At 36.3% G+C, this 8,757-nt stretch overlaps 1 protein-coding gene across 20 annotated transcripts in view; it reads left to right on the top strand.

The window, feature by feature from the left end:
• The first annotated feature begins 5,204 nt into the window (after positions 1-5,204).
• Positions 5,205-8,757, top strand: part of LOC131164204 (mitogen-activated protein kinase kinase kinase 18-like) — a 41,841-nt gene continuing 38,288 nt past the window's right edge. For 5 of the 20 annotated variants that reach the window (XM_058121411.1, XM_058121264.1, XM_058121342.1 and 2 more), the window contains exons 1-2: positions 5,245-5,394; positions 8,019-8,132. The gene's annotated coding sequence lies outside the window, so the exon portion shown is untranslated. Of the gene's footprint in view, positions 5,395-8,018; positions 8,133-8,757 lie in introns of all 20 variants that reach the window. The other 15 variants (XM_058121248.1, XM_058121273.1, XM_058121281.1 and 12 more) reach the window with 7 other exon arrangements.

The following is an 8,757-nucleotide window of genomic DNA, read 5'->3' as shown; positions in this document are numbered from 1 at the left end:
CATCTTCCCCTCCATGGACCCCTACTGGAGCCAACTTGAAAACTCTGAGGTGCTGGCCTCTTCCTCTGACTCTGAGCTGCTACACCTCTTTGAATACCACTCTCAATGATCGCAGCTCTATCTACAACCTCTGTGAATGTTTGAGCCCTGAAACCAATCACTTGCTCAAACAAGTTCTGCCTTAATCCCTTTTTGAATTTCCTTGCCTTTTTCTCTTCATCAGGTGCTAGATGCGGAGCAAAACGTGACAACTCAATAAACCAAGCCGCGTATTGGGATACGGTCATCTGCCCCTGTACGAGATGCATAAACTCTGCTGCTTTCACACTCCGAATGATAGCAGGGAAATACCGCTCGAAGAACAACTCCTTGAATCGGTCCCATGTCACTGGTACTGGAACTGGCCTCTGCTCCTTTATCAGCCGCGCTGATCTCCACCAACGCTTCGCCTCCCCTGTCAGCTTGAATGTCGCCAACACCACTTTCTATTCATCTGTGCAAGGAAGCACAACCAATGTCTCTTCAATGTCCTGGACCCAATTCTCAGCTACAATCGGGTCATCTCCTCCAGTGAAGGATGGGGGCTTCATCTGTGTAAACTGCTCAATCGAACAGTCACGCTCCCTAGAGCTCCTGGCCATCTCAACTAACACCTGCTGAGTGACGCTACGCAGTACAGTATCTGTATCTCCTCCACCTATGCTGGAAGGTCCTGACCTATCCTCCCCAACATTCGTGCCACTGCTTCCTGGGTCCATCCTGAAAACAAGAAACACACTTAAGCACTTTATCTCCTATACGGACCTATCCTGTAACAACTCAAAATTAATTACCTTCCCTAACCTTAACTCAATATCCAGTTCTGTCATCTAGACACACAACCCGACAATAGTTTACTATGGTTTTCCTAAAATCGTCTCCCGAGGAAAAACACAGAAACCACCACAGAAATCCTGTATCCAAACAACCGAACAAACCTCAAATCCTTTTCCTATACTCTGGTATTGCTTCTACTGCACTCTAAAGTCTACAGAACCTAACAACCTAGGCTCTGATACCAAACTATAACGACCTGCTATTTAACTGGGTTTTTTTTTTTAATATATATATACTATGATATTTAACATGCTCTGATACCATACTGGATTAAACCCAATCATTAACCTAAGTAGCAAGAAGTGAAAATCAAATAAATATAACCATATATAATTATATACAATACCAGAGTGCTAGAATGTATCCTCAAAATATACATATATATATGTTTTCCCAAAACACCCTCAACTGGCTAGGGTTATACAAAAATATTCCTACAATACTCACTTCATTGTCAGGGCAATACTGAAGCCCCTCTATCTGCGAGCCTGGATTGCTCGCCTACCTGGATCACTTGAAAAATGATTCAACACAAGGATGAGCCAACGCTCAGTAAGACGAAATATGCTATGACTAGTGTGTGGAAAATAAGCTACAATATTATGAAAATCTGTTTCTATATGATCATGTAAATATCGTACAAGTAATAAAATCACCACCATTTCCGTGTTGCTTAACATATCAGTATCGTAGGTTACTATTCAAAATACTTCTAATCTACATAGGTATATTCTTTGTCTTTGTAAATCTGTATGTACATAATAGTAACTGAAAACTTTTCCTGTGAATACCGTTATGACAGGGTTGTGCGGCCTGTAGGCGGGATCTACACTGACTGGCCGACCAGGGTGAATCACTATACTCCCTCAGTCTAATCTGCCCTCCTCCACCCATATCTGACGGGGAGCCTGTCCACGTCTAGGGCACTATACGATCGACCTACTACCACGTATTATCTAAATAGGTGGTTGCACTCTATAAACTGTATGTAGCTATGGTACCATGCTTTGTAACTGTATGGTCCAACAGGGTCTGATACTATATAACATATTTCTATATACAACTATCTGATTTACCATGATTCTGAAATAACTGTATTTACCATGACAATGAAATAAACTGTAACTGTGTCAACTGTATCTCTGAACTGAACTGTATAATCATGGTACTATAAACTGTATAATCACGATACTGTAAATTGTATAATCATGGTACTGTAAACTATATAATTATGGTACTGTAAACTGTATAATAACCACTGGCTATATATTCCGTAAATCATATCTTGAAAATACTATAAAACATGTTTCTTTACTATACACATATCCTCAAACCACACAGAAGTTTAAACATATTATGCATAAATAATAAACTGTATAAATTTCTATCGTGAATAATCATATGATAAAAACGTATAATTTATATTAAAACATGGTAAAATTGCCTAATATAGCATATTTCCCTTACCTGACTATTGGAAAGCCCCTATGGTTTACTGGCCTAACACCCGCAGGGCCTCCTGCACAACACCCTGAAAACAACATTTGCCAGAATAGAATATCAATATTTCTTTGCCTACATCATTTCCTATAATTGTCAGAAGGTCAAAATTTGACTAAAAGGCCTTACCTTGAATTTGGGATGAAATCCAACTCGATCCCACCGACGATCTGCCCCAACAAACTTGAAGAGAACTTTGCCAGGAACGTCATGGTGGCTTTAGATGGTTGATCTGGTGACTTGCGGGGCCAAAATCGAAGAGAGAAGGGAGAGAGACCGTAGGAGAGAGAGAGAGAGAGAAGCACTGAATTTGAATAAAAATTCGAGTTTGCACTATTTATAATGCCAGATTCGTCGACAAGACACGTCACCTCGTCGACGAGTCCTTAAGTAAATTCGTCGACGAACCTTACCCTTTGTTGACAAAATTCAGAGTAGCCCAAATCCTTCTCTCAGTATTTTCTTATCGACGAGGTCTTGAAGACCTTCGTCGATGAATCCCTGTATTTGTCGACGAAGTTTGGAAATTTCTTGAAATTATATCCTCCAAAATGCAATGTCGCGTTCGTCGATGAAGCCTATTGCCTCCTTCTGTTTATGTTTCCATTTTTCTCCCTCATTATTATTTAAATACTATTATTCTTCGGGTCACTATAGCTAATCATCATTAATTTTTCACTTAAACACTTTCAAAATGATGAGCGTGTCCATCAATGGTCAGATTTCCTGAAAATCTATAAATACCCCCTCCATAACTCAGATTAGTAACTTTGATTAGCCAAAATTTTCTCTCAAATTTATTTTGGCTTTTCCTAATCAAAGTTCCCCCAAACCTATTTTTATTGCAAAAATATTTTCTTTGGGGTAAATCTTTTCGTACTCTCCAAACTCTCTTTGATTCCTTCTTTGAAAACATTTATGAAGAGATTATTTTTATTGGGCATTTATTTTTTAGAGTGTGTTTATTGCAAAAACCTTTTCATGCATAAATTCTAACTTCTCCAAATATCTTTTATTACAAATCTTTGTTGGAGAAAACTTTTATTACATTTTGATCTTTGGAGTTTTTTTTTTATTTTTTTTATTGCATATTTAGTACACATCAAAGATCATATATGTATTGTTTTTGCAAAAATATTTTTAGAGCAAAACCCTAAGTTCTCCTACAGTTTTTATTGAAATATATTTTAGGAGAAAACTTTTATTAGGGGCCAAATCTTTGAAGCATTTATCATATATATTCTTTTCAAAGATTACAAAATCATTTTTAGAAAAACACCCTTATTCTACTGAGTTTATATCATATCATAAGAAAGTGCATGTATTTGAGCTTTTAATGTGTACATCTATGCTTGTATTTTTAGAAGCATTATTATGTACAAAAATATTTTTAATAGATTAGTTGGGTTCATCCTGTAAATTGAACTGGGGAGTCTCAACCTCATAAGTGAGACCAGTTCGATTCAGCTCGAAAATTGAACTAGGGTGTCTCCGTCCCTTAAGGAAAACCGGTTGGGCTCAGCCTAATAATTGAACTAGAGTTTACCTCACCCCGTAAGAAGAGGTTGTAACGGCTTTTGCTTCGCTTGTTTAAGTGAGCAGAGATAATGTAATACTTGGGGGGTATGCTTAAGGCGGGGACGTAAGCTGGTTTGGCCGAACCTCGATAACAAATCTGTGTATCACTCTCTCTCTATCTCATATAAATTTTCGCACTTAAATTTCTATATGTATATGCTTGTTTATTCATTGTTACAATTATTTGCATACACACATTTAAATTAAATGAGATATACTGCACATGTGTATGCCTGCACTTATAGTTTAATTATTTTACATACATGTTTGTATTATGAAAATGGAATATGATATGTGGTGAATCGTAAAAGTTTAATTTAGCCAAAAAAATTTTAAAACCCAATTCACCCCCTCTTAGGATCACACCAATTCCAATAACTTAGTTCGTCTCTAAGTGCATAATTTTCAATTGCCATGGAGTTTTTAGGCACCGCCAGCTTCGACACGTCCAGATCAATGTGACGAACGTGTCAGGACTGACCACACTCGGTTTGGACCTCGTATGCGTGACTTGGATACTTCGATACTTAAACTGAGTTAAGTTTACCAAATTTGTTTGTATTTTAAGTTCGCTTCTAAGTGGGGAAAAAGCTATTGGGGAGGAGTTTTTTGGCACCGTTAGCTCCGGCACGTCCAAGTCAATGTCATGAACGTGTCAGGACTGACCACACTCGGTTTGGACCTCGTATGCACGACTTGTACACCTCGGGTGCTTAAACTGAACTATGTTTACAAAGTTTGTTTATATTCTAAGTTTGTTTCTAAGTGGGGAAAAAGCTCTCGGGGAGGATTTTTTGGGCACCGTCAGCTCTGGCACGTTCAAGTCATTGTAACGGACGTGTTGGGATTAACCACACTCGGTTTAGACGTCGTATGCGCGACTTGGACACCTAGGTGCTTTAACTGAACTAAGTTTACTAAATTTATTTATATTCTAAGTTTGCTTTTAAGTGGGAAAAAAGTTCTGGGGTAGGAGTTTTTGGGTACTGTCAAATTTGATACATTCAAGTCAATGTCATAGACGTATCGGGACTGACCACACTCGATTTGCAAAAATGAGACAGAAAACTTTATAACATGTATTGAAATATTGAACTTCTTGAATAAATAGATAATTATATAATATCTAGTTAGTGGAGAGAATCAACTAGTCAGAAAGTGTTCGAGCTTGGACTGCATTTCGTAACAAGATTTGTTGTGAAGATAATTGTGCATGGTATAAACCTAAAATCCATGTATAACGATAATTTATAATTTTCCTTTAAATTAACTTAAATCAAAGTCACGTCCAAACATAACATTCCCCTTTTCCCCGCGCCCACATCGAGCCCTAATGTTGGCAAAATTGCCTCCACCGGCCGAGCTACCACCGTCGTCCACTGCCTCCACTTTCTCCCGCGAACTCCCGGCTGTCCATAGCCTCCAGTGCTGCACCCCTAGGTAGCCCCCTCTCTCCCGTTTTTTTTTTTTTTTCTTTTTTTGTGAGTAATTTTAGGTGATAGAAAGAATTTTTTGTGGTAGTTTGAGATCTTTCATGGGGAACACTCTTGGCAGTAATGTTCAATTGAAGGATTTTTGAAAATAATTTGATGTCGGGGTTTGGTTTTGAAGCTTATTGATGAATGCAATAGAGCCTCAGTGATTATATTAATTTGCAAGGTTTTTGTTTCAAAAGAATTCCTTTGGGTAATGTGGATGCATTCGTATAAGCTCAAGTTCAGTGTTTTCATATTTCCATGATACCTGGGTCTGTGCTTGGATTTGGAGGAGTGTACTGAAAGTTAGAGAGGAAGTTTTCCCTTGCATCAAACATTTGATTAGGGGTAGCGAGGATTCTTTTTTATTTTTTAATGAACGATATCTCAGTTGACTCTTTTGTAGAATTATGGATTTCAAGTTATTCAAGATTTTGGACTATCCACAAAGAAGTTAAAGTTGCTCGGCCTGTGCTCCAATCTCCTTTCCCTAATGCTTAAGATTTTTATATGAGAATGCCTGTTGACCTTCTCCCTGATGTTAACTAAATGGTCAGGTCTTTTGGGATGATGATGCATTGGAATATTTTATTTTATTTTTTCGCTATGGAATCTGCTTGGGATCATGTAGGGTCTGTCTTCCTTTGGTTCCTAAGGAATGCCATATGGTTCCTTTGGCTGGATATCTTGAATAGGCTCTCTGCTCTTGATAAGCTTGGAGTTTGAGGAGCTCTGATTTTTACCTGTGCAATGCAGAGGCTGAAACCAGAGATCATTTTGAATTTTATGGACTAAGGATTTGTTGAACTTTTCAGCTACATGCTGCAAAGTATACTTTGATTCGATCAAATACCTCTGGTTCTCTGCAATTGCAACGAATCATGAAAAGATTCTAACAGTTTATAATGATTTGACAAGCAGAGCTAGCAGGGATGATAGTGTTGATGGATTGTTGAAGCCAGTAAGAGGTGAAAGGCTAGCAAGTATGGCCTGAAAAATTTATTCAATCTGATTCATCGAGGAGATTTAATGAGGCAGATATTTCCCATGAAGATGATACTCAATTTGATGTGTTTTGATTAGTGTAGTCTCCCTTGGTTAGTTTGAACTTAATAAACTTCCAGGTTATCCAAACATCTATCTTCTATATTTTCACCATCCAAGAGGATAATTTGTTTCACCAACGTCATGGGTAAACCATGGGCTGTGTTTTAATCATTATTAAACAGTTCATGAAGTTCAAGGAAGTCCTGGCTCTTCATAGCTTTAGAGTTTAAATGTCATCTTATGTTAGTTTTGTAATTTGTTTTTCCAACATTAATTCTATTGTGAATAAGGATTGAGATTCACAAAGCCAGCCAAAAGAAGAGCAAAGAAATGAAAATCAAGGCCAACATTAAACCATCACCGCAATCTGTAGTGGGATTTCTAGCATGTTGGCAAGGCAGATTTGGTCGTTATCGAAATGGGTTTATTTGGTTGCTAGTTCCTCATTGTTTATTGTGGTGTCTTTGGAGGGAGAGAAATAGTAGGTGTTTTGAAGATAAGGAAAGATCCATTTTGGACCTGAAGCTATTTTTATTTACAACTTTGATGGATTGGTTGGCTGCTTTGTGAAACCAATCATTTTCTTTTGTTTTTGATTTACTAGATTCTTGTAATTTCTGTTTTTGATTTGTTTACCCCATGTACACTCCTTGTGTACTTGGTGTTCATTTTTTATATCAATATACTTATTACTTATCAAAAAAAAATTATTAGCACTGCTGTCACTAATAGTTATTATTAATGTCTGCTTGGGCCATTACTAATACCTGTATTTATTAGTTGCGGTATGTTATGCATCACTAATGATGACCGCTTTGATTGGCGGCTTGTGAACAGTCACTAGTACTCATTATTAGTAATACTGCCACTAATAATTATTTGCACGTATTTATTACCAGCGGCTATGGGATGAACAAAAAAATGTCAATAATAAGTATTAGTGAGGGAGAAGGATTGATAGTAATGCTTTTTGGACATCGCTAAAAGCCTGAAGTCTTTTGTAGTTTGTTGTGTAACTTTTTAGTTGGCTACTTGGCCATGTTATAGAGAGTAGAAAAAGGCTAAATGAAATGTATACCATCTCTTATATAAAAATTCTCACATTTTAGCAAAATAGAAGATATTTTTATTTTTATTTTTATTTTTAATTTTGATGCTCAAGCTTACACAGAAACACTTTCAATGCTCACTTTATGATTGTTTTTCACATTTTGAACCAACTATTGTACATTGCACTTTTTTGTGTTTTGGTTGCAACGTAGAATGAACATTTGGTAGATACGAATGGTTTTGGATTAGTAATCATTAATGGGTTCCAATGGACATGCAACTACATTGTTCTTCATTTAAATTCAAAGGAAATGATAATTTGATAGAGGTTTCTTGATGTTGCTTCTTACTTTTCTATTCCAAATGAATTGGGGGGTGGCCTATAAAAGTTATTGTACCCATGTTTATGCTTATGAAGTTTGACTTGATTAAGAGCAACCTAGGTCTAATGTTATGCTTAAGGTCATTGCTATTTTGTTTATTTTCTGGCAGGCTATTATTGCTCAAATCAATCATGCCATTGGTGCCTCTGGAGTTGTTAACCATGAATGTAAGTTTGTCATTGCAAAATATGGGGAAAAAATAATAGAGATGCTACAAATGGAGGTAGTTTCTAATTCATTAGCTTCTATTTTTACCATCATGTACCTTTCAAAGCATAGTTTGAGTTCAACCCTCCACTTTTGGATGGACATCTCCTTTTAAAAATTTGAATCTGGGCATAACACATTTAGTAAACGACTTTTACTGTTTTAAAATGCTAATTTTAATTTTTTTTATGGCAATTTTTAGAATTTACAAATCTGAAGCTTTTGAAAGCTAGAAGCCAGCTCCAACACATTATTTTATTCCAAGAGTCTCCTTAGTTTTTCTTCAAATATTACAAAATTGTCCACGCATTGATTACTTTTCCTAAAAAGTCATATCTATTTTGGCTATTTTAAATATTTTCAAGCATCTTACAACATTTTTACTAAACACTTAGTATAAGATTTTTTTTCTTCTAAAACTCCTTTTTCATAAATAGCCAAATAATTTTTACAACAATCTCAATGAAATGCTTTTAAAGTTCTTTTTCAGAAAGTTAATTGGGTGGGTGGGGGTTTAAAATTGCAATAATTAGAATTGGTTTTATGGCCTATGTTTTCAATTGCATTAGGTATCAATATAATATTGTTCTTTGAAAACTAGATCCCTTTAAATATATATATATATAAACAAAAGCAGTCTT

The sequence above is a fragment of the Malania oleifera genome, chromosome 1 (genome assembly GCF_029873635.1).
Source record: "Malania oleifera isolate guangnan ecotype guangnan chromosome 1, ASM2987363v1, whole genome shotgun sequence".
Lineage (NCBI taxonomy): Eukaryota > Viridiplantae > Streptophyta > Magnoliopsida > Santalales > Ximeniaceae > Malania > Malania oleifera.
The sequence above is the reverse complement of the archived record's forward strand: the minus strand, read 5'-3'. Positions and strand labels throughout refer to the sequence as shown.